Genomic DNA, 19,201 nt, shown 5'->3' with positions numbered 1-19,201 from the left:
AGAAAATCATCAGTGATGTTTAATCACTCAGAAGACAGCCCATCAAAATGAACACATTGGGACCTTTCAGAGAGGTAGTTCATCTTCTACATATAATAACGGACAAAGTAAAGAATGAAGTGTAGGCTATGTTTAAATGTTTGGAATTTGACCGTGTATGAAGATCCTCTTGAGTTGCCGTACAGCCAATGGAGTACAGCCATTGCTCCGTTTTCATGTTTTTTTAACATGTTTTTCACAAACATTTTCACACGCTAGGAGTATAGGAATACTTCTATTCGGTTTGTCATAATCTGTAGATGTGATTTGCCCCCGAGCACCCCTGGGTAAATTACCGTACAGCCAATCACAATGCGTACAATGCGTGACGTCATTGGTAAGAGACGGACCCCGAACACATATGGTACCCCGAACACGTCTGGTACCGACACCAGCTCTGAGTCCCCACGAGTCTGCAGGAAGTTTCACTGATCCGCGTCCACTCCCCTGAGCCAAAGGATAACTTCTGGCAGCTATCCTACTTGCTAAAGGCTAGGCAGATGGACTGGGGTACGTTGTAATGTGATTTGACATGTTATAAGGAGAGTAGCGAGTGACGCAATTTATAGTTTTAATTTGTACGTCACCAGGTGTAGGACTCAAAGGACTCGGGTTAATCGAGAGAGGAGACTCGTCACGACCAGCTCATTACTAGGATCTGAGTTTATGATCCGGATGAATCAGGACTCACCCATCTCTAGCTCGAGGTGAAGAGCACGGCACGCGGCGCGCCCAGAGAAGAGGAAGCAGCACTTTGATAGGTAACGGTAAAAACTATTTATCAACGGATTGAAAACATTCAAGAATTAACACATTGCAAACGTCAAAGTCCTAGCTGTGGTATACATTTTGTTTAACGACCGAAAACAAAGTAATGTTAGCTAACGTTACCGTAGCTAGGTAGCAGCTAGCTAGCTACGGTAGCAGCTAGCTACCATGCTGTGAAAGTGAGCTGTTATGCCATCATTATGTGCAGGGTGTTATTTTTTTTTTCTTCAATGGTGCGCAAGATGCGTGCTCGAGTGGCTGAGCGTGATGTGCAGTGAGTGTTTCAGAGTTACTTTTTCGCAATATTATTTAATAAATAGTTTAGCTAGCTAACTAGCATACATTGTCACTAACGCTCTGTGGGGGGGGGGGGTCCCAAGGTGGGGTCCCAAGGTGGGTAGACCGGCATACGCAACGCTCTGGGGGTCCAACGGCTCCGTGTGTAAGCCCTATATGATCATTTTCTGATAACGATGAAATAGCCCGCCTCCCTCTCCCCACGTCTCCTGCTGCTGCTGGGCTGTCAGAAGAGGGGGAGGAAAAGAGAGGCAGGCACCGTTTATTAAATATTATTATACAGAGAACAGAGTCGTTATCAATTTGTTTTAAAGCTCAATAAAAAACAAGGAAGACCTCTGATCGGCACTTTTCTAATTTTGTACGGAAGATTTAAACTTTAACAGTTGACCGGCGGAAAATCTTTTTTAACGGAAACTCTGCCGCACGGTTCCCTCGTCCCTTGGAAGAGGCGGAGAGGTGGGTGTTTTTCATCTGCTGGTGGACTACCTGAGAAATATACAGCAGGAGAACACGCTGTCCACCGCGGAGAATAAACAGAAGGGCAACCATGGCAACCATGCTCCGGGGTCTTCTTCGCTGCTTTTGGTGTATTTTGTGGCGGCAGCAGCGCCACTTACAGGCCTGGCATATATGTACTACAGCGTTTCCAGCATTTCCAGCGGTCTAGTGTGAACGGACACGTTAATGAATCGAATGCGTGTGAACGGAAGACTTTTTTGCATTTGCGTATACAGATGAAGCACTGAATTTCAGACTCCAGCTTACAGCTTCCTGCCTGCGACCTGCCAAAGACCAGTATAGAGGAATGTTAAGCCCTCCCACTATTTTCCAAGAGGGCGTTGCCAGATTTTCAATTTCAGGTTTTAGCCAGGAGATGGCGCTTCATTCACAAATACAGAAATTATGTTGCCTTTCGTAGTTGACAGAAACTGCTTTGAAGAGCATTTGAAAATATAGTCTTTATATATTAAATAATCATAATAATAATGTAAATGTTTACATTACATTAAACCATGCATTTTGTAATGTCAGCATTTCATTTAGAAGAAAAGTAGTGATATTTGATATTTATACTCTATTCCAACCGATTAAACCATTTTCCCACTGTAGGCCGATGCATGAAATTCTTACATTTGTGCCAGTTATATTATGGAGCCGCTGTAAAAAAGGATTTAATCATTAAGTTATTGAAACTTTTGTCTTTAAGTTACTTTCACTTAACATATCAATTTATGCAATTTCTACTTAATTTCATAAGTTGTTATTATTTAAACTCAGCTCTGTAAGCCAGTTCAATGACCTCTACATTCTATGAAGTCAATTTGACTGAACAGTGAGTTGTGATGTGTAATAATGTTCTGAAACTTTCCATGGCCTCTTAACATGGCAGTAGTGTTGACATATTCCTGCCCGGTGAAAATAGTCCCGGTCTCATAGTTGTTTTCATTAATTGAATGCATTTAACAGGGACATGAGTTTTTTTTTTTAAATGTTTACGATATACAGAGTTTGATTCGCCATTATCAAAAGAAGAACTTCCACCGGACAGATTGATGACTACGAAAAGCTAAGCGGCGGATGAATACGTTTTTGTGAAGCGATATGACAGTGATTTCGGCTGATGTACCACTGACGGACAGGCAAAGTCAGGTGAGTGGTTGCATATTTAATGGGTTCAGGCAAAACGAAAAGTAGCTAAATGGAGTTAAATCCACACCTAACTGGTGTTTGAATGTTTATAAAAGAGATTTTATTTCAGGGCAGTGTTATGAAAATGTCGGTTAACCAAGCTAACTTTACAGGATTATGATTATCTAAACTTTTATTAAATAAATAAGTTTCAAGTATTCTTACTCTTATGTATGACGCTTATGAATTTTTAAAAGGTTTAAATGGTAACTGCCTATATTTGTAGCTTAATTTAGAGAGGTTTTGTTTGTTCGCTCCAGTAATTAGCCGTGTCCCGGCTCTGTTCGGCTAAATATTTAAGCTAAATTAACGTGTTTTGGTGAGGTTGTGTGTGTTCCTGCCAGTAATTAGCCGTGTCCCGGCTCTCTGTTCGACTAAGAATTGTAGCTTGTTAGCCCCCGCCATGGCTTTGAAATGGATGTCATTTGTGGATAAGTATAGGGGACTTGAAGATTGTTTTTTATTAAGGCCGAGCAAGTGTTAAAGTGATTCTATCCTTGCAACGTTTTTGTGGTTCAGCTCACGCTAAACCTGCCCAGATACAGAGGAGGTGCCTCGCGCCATTGAACGAGTAAAATGCTAACTGTGTTCAGAAATAGCATTTATATTGTGTACAAATGCTATGTTCCACTCTTGAAATGGAGACAAATTTGTATATCTGCTTTTTAGAAAATATTTTATAGAAAAGAAAGGAATATATTTAGTTTATTTTATTGAACTATGGTGCCCATAAACTACATGTCCCACAATGCATTTCGTTCTGTGACTTGCGCACTGAAGTGTCTTAATATCAGCCGTTTCTAGCAGCGGGAACAGTCGGTGCTCAAGGCACTTAAAAATGTTGATCTTTGATTGATGAGATTATTGTTATTTAATCTAATAAATTAATGGGATGTATGTAATTATAACACAGGGAAAGGGTACTGTTCACCCACAATAATAAATAAGATGTGCAATGGTTGTAATTGTTAGATATTTATATTATAATAAAATAAATAATATTTATACATGAACAATATTTTTTCCTAAACTTCTGCTTTCAGAGGTAGTCAAGTTATTACTAAAAAAACAATAATAATCCACTGAATAGTCTGTGGAAAATAACTGCAAGCAAATAATCAACAATTACAACCATTGTACAATTTCTTTTAAGTTTGGTTAAAACAAATAATAGTTTTTTCATTGATATATTTGGCATGCACGTAGACACAAAAATGCTCTATGTGGATGCACACTAACCTTTCCCTGTTATTATTACATGCATCCCATGAATTTATTAGATTGAATATGCCTCATCGATCAAAGATGAACATTTCAAGTTGTTTATTTATTTAAATGAAGTACTGTTTAAGTCTTTATCATATCAATTCAGGGATTATATTGTAATTGTGAAAGCCAAGGCTTGTAGTTTATGGGCAACGTGACTGTTGTAATTGTGTGCATCTTAGTCTTTGTCATGTTCTCAGTTCATATTACTTTATTAAGGCCTGCTTCATAATGTACCTAAATGTGTGTTCTCTATTACAGGCAGATTTTCAAAGATTTCCGTTTTGCTGCAACTGGATGAAGTGGACTTGTAAGTTGTGCAGGTTTTCCAGTTACAATGAGAAGGCAACATGCACAGTTGCAGACTTTTACATATTTTCTATATGTCTGTGTCTCCTCAGATTCAGGCAGAATTCCAGAGAATTGTCACTACGGACCTGCTTTCATCGTTTCTGGATGGACTTGATGGCCTGGCATTGCTGGAGGTCTACAATGGTGCATCCAGGACTGGAAAGAAGCCGGCACTAAAAGGCCTTTTGGACTGCCTTGAGAAAGATGTAAGTGGAGATGCTGATGACCATCATTTAGCCACCATTTGTTTGCTACAAATGTTTATATCCCACTGCATTTGTTGTCCTGCAGGACACAAATGAGAGGAGGACTGCTGCTCTCTTGGGACTATCACACTTCATGTCTGGCGAAAATCAGGAAAATGTCATCAAGATGTGTGATGTAAGATCATAACTGTCTTGAATTACTTTATGTAATTGTACATTTTAACATAAATCACCCTGTGCCCAAAGTTTCCTTCAAAAGTAATGTTTACAATTACCTTAATTTAACTAAAATAATTGCAATAAAGAATGATACATTTAATATAAACAAAAACAGCAAGACAACGTAACTATTAAATAATATAAATAAATATAAAGCTCAAACTGTGAAAAGAGAGGCAGTTGAAATGATGTTCCATCACATTGCACTTTTACACTGTGAACTGTAGATTTTAGCTTCTATGTTTATAGCAGAATCCTCTTAATTAGCTTTGTAGAGAAAAAGTACTTGTAGTACACTGAGCTCACTTTTATTTCTCCTTTTTTAAGGCTCATGGAGACACTCTCGAGGAAGCCATGAAGGTGATGCAAGTTGGTCTACTCATAGGCTACGAAGGTGAATGGGATGCCTTTCCTCAGCAGATCTTCAATGTGGCAGTTGTGGTCGAGGAGACAATTGTGCTCCACAACCTGAAAGATGTGGCTTTGCGATGCTTCTTGGACTAATATATTGCTTCAGTCTTCAGTATACTCTGGAAATGAAATATTCATTTGAGTTTATCCAGAGGGTTGTTATGAAGATACAGCCAGACCAAGCCTCTGCCAAAATACATGGACTAAAAAACAAACTAGGTAGGAGGTAGATCATCAAAGAGTGTAGAAAGTGAGCTCAATTTGGTGTTGTTCATTTGTATGTTCAAGTATTTTGTGTCTACAGTGACATGTTTTTAAAAAAATAAAATGTTTTAGGTTAGTGAGAATTCCATTTATGTTGGAAGTGTCACGAATAAACTTGCATTTTAATAGGACATTTAATGTTCATTTCAGTATTTACCAGTGGCTTGAAAGAGTCCTCTCCTGCTGATGTTCAGAAAGCTCTCTATTTGTTTCGTACTGTTTGTGCTGCACCCTCTGTCCTATTTGTAAAATTAATAATATAAATGTGATGTTATAATTTGTATGCATGTATATCTGTTGTATACTGTATGTTTATACTTGAAAAATAAAAATATTTCAGCATCTGAAGTAACTTCAAGCCTTATAGATGATCACAGCTAACTGCTGCCTTCAGATTTCATTTAAAAAAACAGGTCTGATTTTAAACTTGTATCTTCAGTAGAATCGATTACTGCAATGTTGTCTTTTACAGGCCTCACTGCTTTCACACCGTCTACTGTTTGATTTGCATAGAGGGAGCTCTGTGGCTGAATAGCCAGCGATTAGGTGTGGCCCATTTATCATAGGTGATCAGAGCTACGTGTGATTCACATGGGGGGATGGGCACATAAGGCACACACACACACCTGTAACTGCCTGCCGTCTGATTTTAAGACTTTCTGCGCTCATAAAGAATGATAGGAATAATGCGTATTGAACTGGTTTAATTAATTAGTGAGTTTATTTAACACTAGAACCGCCAATCGGGTCAATTTGTGTGATGTGGTGTGTGTGCAATGTAACTTTTTTCAATAAAATATTAAAGTGTCCCAGTGCGTGACTTTTCCTGAAAGTGTGTTATGTAGCACCCTATGTTTTTAAAAATTGCATTCTAATAGCGGGATATGTTCATGGCCATGTTACCATTTGAAACCTATGAGAACATGGTCAGAATCACAAACTGGAGCGGGAGCAAAGGGGAAATGCCCCTTCCCCTCAATGTGAGGCAGACACTTGAGTCCAGTGTCTCCCATCGGTTCCCAGGCCTGACCACGGACCAGTGGCATAACATTAGCGAAGAAGCATGGTTGTCATGGTTACCCTTCTGTTTATTCTCCGCGGTGGGGGCCGAGCAAGCCCCCAGGAAGTGCGCCGGACTCTGAGTAGAATATTCGTCGTGGCCAAACGGCGGTACTACACTTCCTTTAGGTTGCTGGGCCCGGAAACACTTTTTCACATTGACTTACATGGGGAAAGAATGGTCTGTAAATCGTTGGATAATTTTTTTTAAACTAAATAAACCACCCAGTATGAACACTTACAGCCGTAATAAAAAACATTCGTTCCTCAAGTTGTAAAAATGTGCTAATAACGTTATTCTGAGAGTTATATCCCTCTGCATTATGAACGCGCATCTAACCCACGGGACCGCGCCGCCCGGCACGTTCATGTTACGTGTTCAGCAGGTTCAGCACTACATGCGTTTATCTTTACCCATGGATGCACAATAACAACGGACCCATATCGTCTCACTGCCATCCCACGGAGCTGTAATAATGGATATATTGCACATGTTTGCTGTAATTCCTCATTTGTAAAATATTATACTACATGGGCTGTATGATTAAATCTTGTACCGTAAATGTTGTATTAAATAAAGTTAATATTACCGACGTTAGATTAACGTCCCTGTAGCTACTTATTGCACTAAGAAGCTTATTGCACTGTATATATATATATATATATATATATATATATATATATATATATATATATATTAATATACATATATATATACAGTGCAATAATTATTTGCATTTTGGTTAAAGTTGCACATGCGCTATGAGCGCACATACGGGTACTTCTCATGCATGCCGGGTAATCTGTGACGTTTCGCTCTCAAAAGTTGGGCCATTTTATCATCATGCGCAAAGCAACTCTCTTAGGAATGAATGAGGCCCCGCCTCGCACGCTGTATCCAGTTCTTATTATACATCCATGGGGCAGAGGTCAACGTGTATTAAAGTTTAAATCTTCCGGACAAAATTATAAAAAGTGCCGGTCAAAGGTCTTCTTTGTTATTTATTGAGCTTTAAAACAAATGAATAACGACTCTATATAATAATAAAATACACGGAGCCTCTCTTTTTCCTCCCTCTCTTCGGACAGCGTCAGTGTCTGTCTCATGCAGCAGCTGATCCAGTAATGAGTGACCTGGCCGACAGTAAAAATTAACATATTTATAACTAGTTTAGGTAGTTCAAGAGGTAATTAAAATAGCTAAGGGCGATGATCTGACTGAAGTGTGTGTTTTACTCCGTTCCCCGCTGCATCACAGCGGGAGGAGCTGCAGGTAAGCAGAGCTGCGTGTCTCCGTCCTGTCAGATTAGACTTCACTCGCGTTTATGTCCATATCGAGAGAAAGATAAATAATCTGAATTCAGTGTGAAGTTTACTTTGACGCGGGGGTGAGCAGCAGAGGTGGGGAGAGGCGGGGCTATTGCGTCATCATTATCAGAACATGATCGTATAATTACTGAGCTTAGGCACGTTAATAACGTTTTAATGAAGTTGAATACAGTATATTCATATTTGTCAGTGATTTCATGTCAATTCGGCAAACATAAATATAAATGATCGTGGTGAAGATGATGATTAAATTAGGATTAAAAATCGAGAGCCGGGCTGCATTTCCTCCCGTTCGTTTTTTTAGACTAAACAACATTAAATTCCGCTGTACATCCAGTGTGCTGTACAGTATCTGACTTTATTTCACATGAGCTCCAGTGTGGAACCCCACTGCACCCCCTGGTGGATCAATGATCCATTGCAGCTGGCTTAATTATAATTACATTTATTTATCACGGGGGCGGTCTCAAGTCAAGCTGGAGGTTTTCCCTTGAGCGAGGGCAGATCACGTACCAATCACGGCCCTCGCGTTTCAAACTGTCTGAAATGAAGTGCTACATTTGTACGTTTTACCGTATGCGTCCTCGTGGGGCCGGGGTCGAAGCCAAACTATATCCGGTCACAGAGATCTGCTATTTTAAAGTAAAGTCAACACATATCGACCTTAATATAGACTATATTAAGAACGAGAAAAGTCTTAACATATATATCCTTTTTTGTAAACATATGACAAATGTGTGAGGGTGATGACGTCAGAGCATCGTCCTATGTGCCAGGGCTTAGCCCCGGACAGCCCCAGCCCAATTTAACCCCTGGGTATTTGTGAGGGAGCTCCTATATGGCATTACCCCGCTGAAGCTCACCAAAGTTTAATATATTTCATAGTTCAAAGTTTTGTCAATTGTTTTGTTTATTGGTCAAATACTGGTTTCTAATGGTTTCTGAGGAGTTTTACTGGAATGAAAGAGCACAGAGTACAGAAGCAACAAAGCAGCATACTGCATTAAACCTGACCTTCACAGAGAGGTTGAAGTTCATGTGGAGAGGAGGCTTCAGTAGTCTGTCTGCACTCTGTTTAGTTGTTTTATCTTACAATCAATATAGTAAATGTGAGGTAAAGTGTGTAGCCAATGTAACCGGTTAGAACTCAAAGTTGCGATGAGGTCTTAAAATGTATGGAAAGGATCTTAAAAAAGGTCTTAAAAGGTATTACATTTGACCTCCGGATTCCTGCATATACCCTGCATGGGTCAAACTTCCTTTTATGGAAGGTTTGACGGTGGAGTGGGCCACCAGAGAGTACCACAGCTTCATAGCTGCGGCTCCGCAGCTGATTGCACATCCCCTAACACAGGGGTCGGCAACCCGCGGCCCCTTGGGCCGCTTGCGGCCCTTTAAGCCCTCTGCTCTGGCTCCCTTGAGTTTAGACAAAAATAAGAAGGAAATAAAATAAAAGTATTTGTAGGACTATTTATATTTTGTTGCATTGTTGAACATGTTTCGTATCTTGTATTTTGAGGTGATACTGTGACACATAAATAAAAAACAAAACGGTTTTAATTAGGTCAACTAAAATATGCGTCACATCCTGCTACGGTCCCGCGCGAGCGCCTTTTCTTGGAGGCGAATAACCTGACCCCCGGCTCGATGAGCGAACTATGGATAAATCATAGAAAAGTACCGGGGGAATACAGGATTTAATTCTGTGCGGACAGAGTTATATGCTTTCACAGCAAACGATGCTGGTTTACCGGTATGTTTGATATGTGGAGAGAAGTTGTCAACGGTGCTGCAGCCTTTACGTGTCGAGGAACAACACGGGAGAGGAAGACAGCTGACGATCTTCAGTCATAATTCAATGGGGTATGTAATTTATTTCAGAAAACAGTTTTTGTTATATTCCATGGAATGCTATTAACGTCCCGATAGCAATGAATATATTAAATGCTTTGACAATAAATACATAAACAAATTAATCTGTGGAAGCCGTAGCGCTGTAAAAAGCACGCTAAAATGATTGGATGGCCTACCTGCCTGTCAGCCTTCCATCTGTGCACAAACTAAACACAATACATACATAAACTAAATACAACTTTATTAGCTATCAAGCTATGAAATATGTTTTGCGGCTCCAGACAAAAAAATGTTTTGGAAAAAGGAGCAAAATGGCTCTTTTGGTCAAAAATGTTGCAGACCCCTGCCCTAACACAATGTTATGGGGAATGGAAAATCAGTTGTGTATTACTAGAGTGGATGGACAGGACACTGAGACTGGGTTATTCACTCCAGTTTTGCAGCATCCCTCCTCTGTTCAGAGGCATAAGAGAAGCAAATCAGTCATCCCAGGAGGAGATAGGTTTCCTCTCGGCATGTACACTCTCAAGTCAGAGAGAAGGGGCACTATTCCCTGCACTTCCTGGTTCCCAAGAAGACAGGAGAATTCAGGACCATTCTGGATCTTTGATGCCTGAACCAGCACATTGCATGCAAGAAGTTCCATATGTTAACTATGAAACAGTTACTCGGGCTGGTGCAGCCAGGCGATTGGTTCACAACCATCGACCTGAAGGACGCTTACTTTCATGGCAAAATTGCTCCAAAACACAAAGTATTTGCGTTTGGCCTTCCAGGGGGTAGCCTACGAGTACAACAGACTGCCGTTCGGCTACTCCCTATTCCCACGCACGTTCAATCACGGCGCTGCAACCGCTGCAGGATCATGGCATGAGGGTGTTCTTTTATCTGGACGACCTCATAGTCATGGCCAGGTCCAGGGAATGGGCAATGTTTCACACAGCCCAATTGAGCCTACACCTAACCAAGTTGGGTTTTGCGGTCAATTGGAAGAAGAGCTCCCCCATACCTCACCAGCAGGTAGAATATCTGGGGGTGATGCTCGATGCAGGCAGACTACGTGCCACCCTGACAGAAAGCAGGCAGGCATCCCTGCTTCGGGCAATCTGCAGGCTGCGTCAGGGGGCGATGTGACAGCTTTGATCATCATGCAGGCTTTGGGTCTCATGGTGGCTGCTCACTCCGTAGTGCCACTCGGACTGCTGCATGCACGTCCAATGCAGAGGTGGTTTACCGGCCTTCGTTTAGATCCCAAGACACAACGACGTCTGGTGACCATCCCCCCCTCAGTAGAGAGCAACCTCCGATTCTGGGGGTCCCCAGAGAATCTGTGGAGGGAAACTCCACTGGGGCGAGTGACCTCCTATATCACAGGCATGGACTCATCACTGAGGACCTGACATGGACTCATCACTGAGGACCTGACATGGACTCATTACTGAGGACCTGACATGGACTCATCACACAAACACCATCACCAAAACAGCTAGACAGCGGCTCTATAAAAAAAATTGTATTAGTCAATTTATTGAACATGTTAGAAACAAAACAAACAATAATAATAATAATTCAAGGTTCAAGGTATAAAAAAAAAGGATTCTCAAAGTTTCTATCATGTTCAAAAGGGGCAAGAAGAAGCTTAAAAACGTTTCTGGTCCTACCCCCCCTAGCATACATTGTTCATGAAAATACAAGTTTAGGTCATCGTCATCATCCGTGATACTGGATTCATTCTTTTAAACAAATCATTATTTTGTACAAAACAACCAAAAATAAATAACTTTTACAACGACAAGAAATAGCAAGCATCACTTCACAGGTCCTGCTCAGAACCATTCAGGATCTGGTTTCTAAATAAGAGTTTTAGTTTAGATACATTTGCACAGTATTTCTGCTCATCATTACAGTTATTCCACAGATGAACACCTTCTGTTGCGATGCAATGAAGTTTGGAATTTGTTCGTATGGTTGGTTTTAAAAAAATGCAGTTTCCTCTCAACATTACTTGTTAGACGCTTTTATCCAAAGTGACTTACATACTCAATACTGTGGACAATCTCCACAGGAGCAATTTAGGGTGAATTGTCTCAGGGACACAACGACATGCTAACTGCAGTGGGGTTTGAACCTGTGACCCCCAGATCCGAATACAGGGACATTACTCTCCGTGTGAAAAATCAGTGGACAATATGAGGTAATTGTTCCACAGGCTGAGGAAGTTCAACATGGACTCCAGGATACTCTGCATCTTCGACAGGTGCACCATAGAGAGTATCCTGACTGGCTGCATCACAGCAGTTCAATCATATTCCATTTACTTGCATATAGACTCTTCTTGCACTATTTCTATACTATTTTATTTGTATTTACTTGCACTATTTTATCTGTTTTATTTGTTCTTTGTTATATATATATATATATATATATATATTGCACTGTTGGAGGAGCCTGTGACTTCAGTTTTTCATTGACATATCTACACTGAAGCTAATGCACAAATGACAATAAAGCCTTGAATCTTGAATTTACAACACCAGTATTCTTGTTTTTTTTATATCATTAATATTTATTCAGTTTTCTAGAGGTGTATGACGCTATTCTAACAATTAACATATATTAAAAGAAAAATATTTAATGGAATTATAAAAACATTTGATGTAAAATTAGAGATTTTTTTGGCAAAAAATGTGATAGTTAATGTAAACTAAGGCTTTTGCAAAGTAAAATGACGTTATTTTCTTGGTGTTTTACTTGTAAATGGTCTTAGATATACGGTACCTTTTTGTAATAATAACAAGGGATTTTCTGTATTTTAGCTTTCCTTTATCATTTTTTAAAGATAATTAATCTGTTTCCTAGAGGTATATGACTCTATTCTAACAAGTAATATATGTTAAAAGAACAATATTCCATGTAAAATTACAGTAATAGAGGCTAATTTTGGTAAGATAAGTTACTGTTGTTTTACATGTTATCTCCGTATTTTATTTTACAGTTTTTTTCCTTGTCCGTTTTTTTTCAATTTTTCTTTTTACAGTGTAACACACTTAGCTATTTTATCTACCTTTGGAACAACCTAAACTAGTAAGAGTGACACAGTGACGCGTCCTAAAAACCAGAAGTAAGCTTCTTCCGGTTCCCTCGAGAAAAAAGCAATGCAATTTCTCCATAGGATTTTGGAAAATTGCTCGAAATAAGGTCTGTGGTTGACACACATTTAAGAGACGGATCACGTTTTGTTCAGTCGGATAATCTCCACGTGTCTACCCTACTTTTATAATTTTCTAATCATAAATCTATCGATTAGATTTAGTTAATCTACTATAATTAATTTGTTTAATATAGAGTCGTTATCAATTTGTTTTAAAGCTCAATAAATAATAAAGAAGACCTTTGGCCTGGCACTTTTCTCATTTTGTCCGACTGCGACATTATTGTCCCTGATATATTTTCTAACATTTGAAATGTGTATATGTGTACATGTTAATGTGTTTTTTCTCTGATCCCAGGTTTCACATTGCTGTTTTGCAACCAACTTGAGACGCATGCAAAACCAAAGGCTGCCCCCGTCCAAAGAAGAGAGGTAAACATTGTTAGAAGGTTTTACTTAAATTGAAAGGGGTACCGCTGCATGTGCCTTAAAATAAACGATGCAACATATAAATCTATGTACAATTGAAAGTTGTTGTCTTGGCTTATTGTTTTCAGGTGCTTCCTGGGTATTAACCCTGCGAAGGGCTCGAAAGCCAAGAAGAAGCGTGGTGTTATAAACCCCCATGTCAGCACATTCATTCTCTCCGATTTCTGAGGTCTCAAGGTTGGCAAGTATGGCCAGCTGATCTGCACCAAAGTACTAATTTCCTTATTTGTTTCCTCGCGTGTCTGTCTCTCTCTCCACAAACTCTCACATGAAATGTATTCTTTTGATGCGGCATGCCTTAGCAGTGCTTTATCAGTCTGTAATGCGTGTTTCCAGTCGCAAAAACCTTTGACAGTAAAAGCCGCATCAGATGAAGACGTACTTACTTTAAACTGTCTACATGGGAAACAAAAGCCTGCGTCTGCTTTTAACGAATATTCAAGCCATGGTCTGTTGTTGTATCATGCAGTGGCAAAAGTGCGCTTCTTTCCTGAAAACAATCTCCCTGGATAACGATCCAGTTTCACCTGGTCACCTGGCCCATATGTATCTGGAGCTGTTGGTCTTTGAGCAGTTGCTGGCCCAATAGTACCTGTTGATGTGCTGCAAGGTAGCGTCTGTAGTGGAGGCGCACGGAGGACGAGGAGGAGGAGGAGGAGGATGCTGGCGGGTGTGGTGCAGGGTGTGGCAACGCAGGTGGTGATGGTAGTGGCACAAGGAGCTGTGCCTCGGAGGACATCATTGGTGGCGGCCGCCTTGATGAGTCAAGGATTGGGCTCGCTAACTCAGCCCCGGGGTTTGCCGAGGTCAAGCTTGTGACATTAAGGCGTGCTGCTGCAACGGTAGGTGCAGGGTTGCCAGCAGCACCATCGGCTGCACTTCTTTCATCGCTGTGGGCGGAACGAAAACCGGACTGGAATTTCTCAAAGAGGCCGTTTAGTTGGAGATGGTCCTGAAGCTGGGCGGCAACTACAATGATGTCTACCAGCATGTCATGCACTCACTGGTTGTGGCACAACAACTAGTTTGTGTAGAAAAGGAAAGACAACAGCATTTACCAAACTCAAGACCCATCTCAGCGAGCTCAAAGATCTGGCCCACTTTGGACTCTCTGCGAGCTTGGAAGAGTCTTTGCCAGTCGCAAGAGAATTGGTGCTTCTGCTATATGGAAAAAGAAAAAGGAAATTGGACTGATGTGCACAAACTTGGATGAACTGAGGTTCATAATTGCATCAACATCAGATGCAGCCTCGGAAAATCTGCCGCCAACAGAGGATGCATTTCAACAACATGTACAAAGAGCAATGTTTCAGACAGCGATATGGTGTCACAGCCCGAAGCCAAACCCTTGTTATGGAGTCCTGTTGGCAAGGGGTGGATTGTCAGAGATGGGCCATTCAACCAGTGCTACTTACAAAACCCCCAGCACCTACAGAAGTGAGAGACATTAGTCACTTGTATTGCAAAGATGCAAAGTGTGGAGAGAGTGGAAAGTGCCAGTGCCTCTCTGTTGGCCTTCCCTGTACGGAGTTCTGCACCTGCTGTGCAGAATGTCAAAATGTGTCCCCTAACGTTTCTGAGGAACCAGATATTTAACATTATATTCTAGTATCGATATACTTGACCTCTCACAGAATTATTTGATGATTTGTATACTTTATTTTGAATTAAGGTTCCAGTTTCAATAAAACCTGTACTATTTACACCTATGTTTTAGAGGCTTGCAATTTAGAACTAATAAAACCTGTACTATTTACACCTATGTTTTAGAGGCTTGCAATTTAGAACTAATACACTTGATTGTATTGGGTTACTCTTATTCTGACTATTTGGTGATGTAGTTCAGCCACCTGGTATTTCCCTCTCCAAATATAATGACCATCAGAGTGAGCATTCTTAACTTATAGGCTATTGTGCCACTTCTCCCCCGTTCGGAATTTGACTGTCTGAGAGAAGAGGTAGGCCTATGTCCAAAGAAATTTCATTTGCAATAGAACTGTACCAGATATTTCCATACAACTACTGGTTAGTGTTCAATAGCACCCTAGACAATTCAGTAATGGTATATTTTTTAGGGATTTCTGTTTTTCTGATAAATGAGAGAAAAAGTGATGGAGTCCTATGTTTCTATCACCAAAAAGTACAATTTCCGTCTAAACTAAAGCTAAGTTTACAGGACTATAATTCAGTATTTCTTTAGTTAAATAATTGTCTGACTATTTAGTGATGTAGGACAGCTACCTGGTTCATACCTCAGCAAATCTGAAGAGGAAAAGAGAGGCCATTCTCAAGTTATGGGCTTTTTTTCACCTTTCCCATATTCGGCCTGGTCTAATTTGGCTCTTTTTCAGGGATTGGAGTAGTTCTAAAGAACAACCAAAAAAACATTTTTTCCCCCAAAATAAAATTTGACAACAATCAATTTCATTAATGGGAGACCCTAAAGATAAGAAAAATCATTGTTGTTATTTGTTCTACCTCGGGTAGGGGTATGTCCACAACTAAAGCCTTTTTTGAGGACTTGCTGCTGGACTATAAATGCAAACTACTTCAGTGCATGACATTAAGGATTTTGGGAGATGGCCCTGAGGGTCATCTAAGCTAATTTACAGAGGGCCCTGAGCCCAATAGAGATTGCCCTGAAAAATGCGCGCGGACGAAATGACGCACGAAGGGTTTGGGGGGCCTCCCCCTAGAACATTTAGATATTTGCAGTTCTTAGATGCTGTCTGGTGCATTCTCTAGACTGAATTATAAGATGAACCACCGCAATGTTATATTGTACAATTTCAATTTTATTCTTCATTTCACTTGTTTGTTTGTTCTTGTTTGTGTTTGCTCGCTTGCATGCCCTGCACAGCTATAAGAAATACTTAATTTGTTGGTCAAGACACTTTCCATCGGATGAAGGCAAATGCCTTCCCAGATGTAAAAAAGTAGAAAACATTACATTCAGTTATAACTGCCAAAACAAACATTATTTACACTATTATGGCCCCTGTTAAAAATGTTTGTAATGTTATCTACTGTAAGTTGGTCGAACGAATGCCTCTTCATCCGGAAGCTGACCGAGCAGACCCGAGCAACAGTCGAGAGGAGCCGAGCGCATCCGTGAAGCACACAAGATGGCGACGTCAGAGTTCCCGTTAGCCGGCAAAACTAAATCTCTCCGGTCAAAATGTCCGGTCAAAATAATTTCCCTTTAGCGCAATACCGCTTCAGTTGTGCCACTTATGTGACAGACAAGAAGAGTATGTGACAGACAAGAATAGTCAATTATAATGTCTTACACTTAATGTGGAGAAAGAGATGTCCTGTATGGGTTGATTGTGCGTTGATCTGTTGGTAATGCCTCGGGGTTCCGGTGGGCATGTAAACTAATGCATAATGCTGCGCTATACTTTGTGGCCTCACCCGGTTGCATAGCGACACTTATTGTTTAGGTGTCTTTTAATAAGCAGGTAGTCATATCATTAGCTAGAACTAGCTGGATCTGATCGATATGGACATAAACGCGAGTTAATTCTAATCTGACGGGAGAGAGAGAGATCAACTGCTGCTGACGAGTCGACACGCAGCTCTGCATCATCACCTGCAGCGGTGAGCGGAACAACACACACACTTCAGGTTAGAATTTCACAGGTAGCTATTTTAATTACCTCTCAAACTACCTTAACTAGTTATAGATATGTTTAGTTTTACTGTCGGGTCACTCATTACTGGATCCGCGAGCTGCATGATACTGGCATAATAGATTGCCCGATCGGGCAACCAGCAGGTGAGGCTTCATTGCCCGAGCTAAATACTAGATGGCCCCGGGCCATCGGGCAGTCGTTAATGTCGAGCCCTGTAAACTTTCCAAAGATGGCTCATGATAAATAGACTGGAGAGTTATAGATGGTAATAGTTTTGCAGTTCCACCGAGATACTATAGAAAGTTATATAAATAAATCATTAACAAGTAGATTTTTCTTTCTAAATATAGGTACAGTATTTAATGTCTGTCATAAAACAAATGTATTTGTGAAATCAGATGATAATCCCGAAAAGTTTATTGTCACATTACCCTTGGTTAAATGTGCTTTAAAATGTATCATTCAATCATGAATAACAAATGTAAATACATTCTATATAAAGATGTGTACTATTTTGTTGTGTGCATAGTAAGTGCATGTGATTGCTCAGCAATAGATTTCCATTTTTGTGCAGGTCCTTTTTAATTTGGAACATGCAGAGTAAAGAACCCCATTCTGCTGGGTTTTGCTGCCACCTAGTGGAATTTTTCAGACATGTTTTCACATTGGCAGTTTACGCCAACAGGGCTCTGTGATGATTAGATAGATACACACTCCTACCACAAGGTGTCGCTACAGAGATGTTATCTATGCTTAAACAAGTAAGTTAAAACACCTGAACAAGATCATTAGTAATAAAGATGGCTAAGAGTTTAGCACGGAGCATGAGTCAGTTCATTAGATGTACAAAAAAAACAGGCTCGAGCTATTAACACTTGTTATTTATAACTTTGTTTCCTTTTTTGGCATGAAAAACATTTGTTAAGAACTGTACGTAAACTAGTTACCATCTTATTAAATACGTACTACTTTGTGAAAACCTTCAGAATACATACATGAAACTTGTGTGTGTAGGTGCTGCTGAAGTGGTCATTTTTTTTGCCCAAAAACTCATTTAAAATCGGAGACACTTCAGGTAAATATAGAATTTGTTTAAACTCATAGATTTGACCATGTAACTTCCACAGTCGATAAAACACAATTTCTCTACAACAAGTTTTCCGACATGTTAATTTAATTTATCACACAACATTTAAATAATGTTGTGTGTTAACTTTTAGTGGATTCAGAAGAAATCTACAGGAGCTAAAAACATGTTGAGACATTAAAATAGCTGATGCTCTAAATTGAGAAGTCCATGAAAAATCAATAGACTCAATAGTTAATATGAATAATCACACTTTTTCACATTCTATTTAAATCAAATGTAATAAGGTGTAAGCTGTGCCAAATAACTCACAATTATTATGTGACTTTAAGAGCTCTCCACATGATATGCTACGAGAAGCAAAAGCCAATCAGATTCAAGGATCCAACTCTAAATCCTTACATTTTCACATTCAAACACTTTTCTGCGAACGCTTATTTTCATCATTTACATGTTCATTTTATTTTCGTGACACTTTGTACATTTCCAGTAAAAATAAACATAATAATAATAACTTTAATTTATATAGCGCCTTTCATTAACCCAAGGTCGCTTAACAATAAACATATAAGGGCAAGACATGCAGGCATAAAACAGGGGGCAGAAATGGAAGTGTTACATTGCAGGGGGGTGGGGTGGGGCGGAGAAGTGAGTTATTGTTGGAAGGCTTTGATTGCAGTATATCTACTGTATGTTCTTATTTTGATATACATTTTCAAATATGGATTTTTGCAGCCTTTCCTTTAATATGTGACTTGTGCATTTGGATGTGTTGACATCTGAAATTAATCAGTACTATTTGGTGGATAATAAATCATATGGCTCAGTGCTAATTGCACTAATGACTAAAACAACAGATAGAGCCAGAAATCTAGGTGTAGTCATGGACTCTGACCTGAGTGTCAACAGTCACATTAAAACAGTTACTAAATCAGCCTACTATCACCTAAAGAATATATCTAGCATTACAAGACTAATGTCACAGCAGGATTTGGAAACACTTGTCCATACTTTTATCTTCAGAAGACTGGACTACTGTAATCGTGTCTTTACAGGTCTCACTAAAAAATCTATTAGAAAGCTG

General features: G+C 39.8%; 1 long non-coding RNA gene across 2 annotated transcripts; it reads left to right on the top strand.

Annotated features, from left to right (window-relative positions):
- The first annotated feature begins 82 nt into the window (after nucleotides 1-82).
- On the top strand, nucleotides 83-5,861 carry LOC307044181. 2 transcript variants are annotated; one of them, XR_013809554.1, is made up of 7 exons: nucleotides 83-549; nucleotides 630-800; nucleotides 2,614-2,757; nucleotides 4,324-4,372; nucleotides 4,464-4,619; nucleotides 4,705-4,794; nucleotides 5,166-5,861. It is a non-coding gene; the product is annotated as an uncharacterized lncRNA (long non-coding RNA). The 2 variants fall into 2 exon arrangements; XR_013809555.1 differs by lacking the exons at nucleotides 83-549; nucleotides 630-800; nucleotides 2,614-2,757 and having other exon boundaries at nucleotides 2,797-4,372.
- The last annotated feature ends 13,340 nt before the right edge of the window (nucleotides 5,862-19,201 follow it).

This window comes from Notothenia rossii, assembly GCF_949606895.1.
Source record: "Notothenia rossii genome assembly, chromosome: 6".
NCBI classification, from domain to species: Eukaryota; Metazoa; Chordata; class Actinopteri; order Perciformes; family Nototheniidae; genus Notothenia; species Notothenia rossii.
Note: the sequence above shows the minus strand (reverse complement) of the source record. Positions and strands in the feature narration are given on the sequence as shown.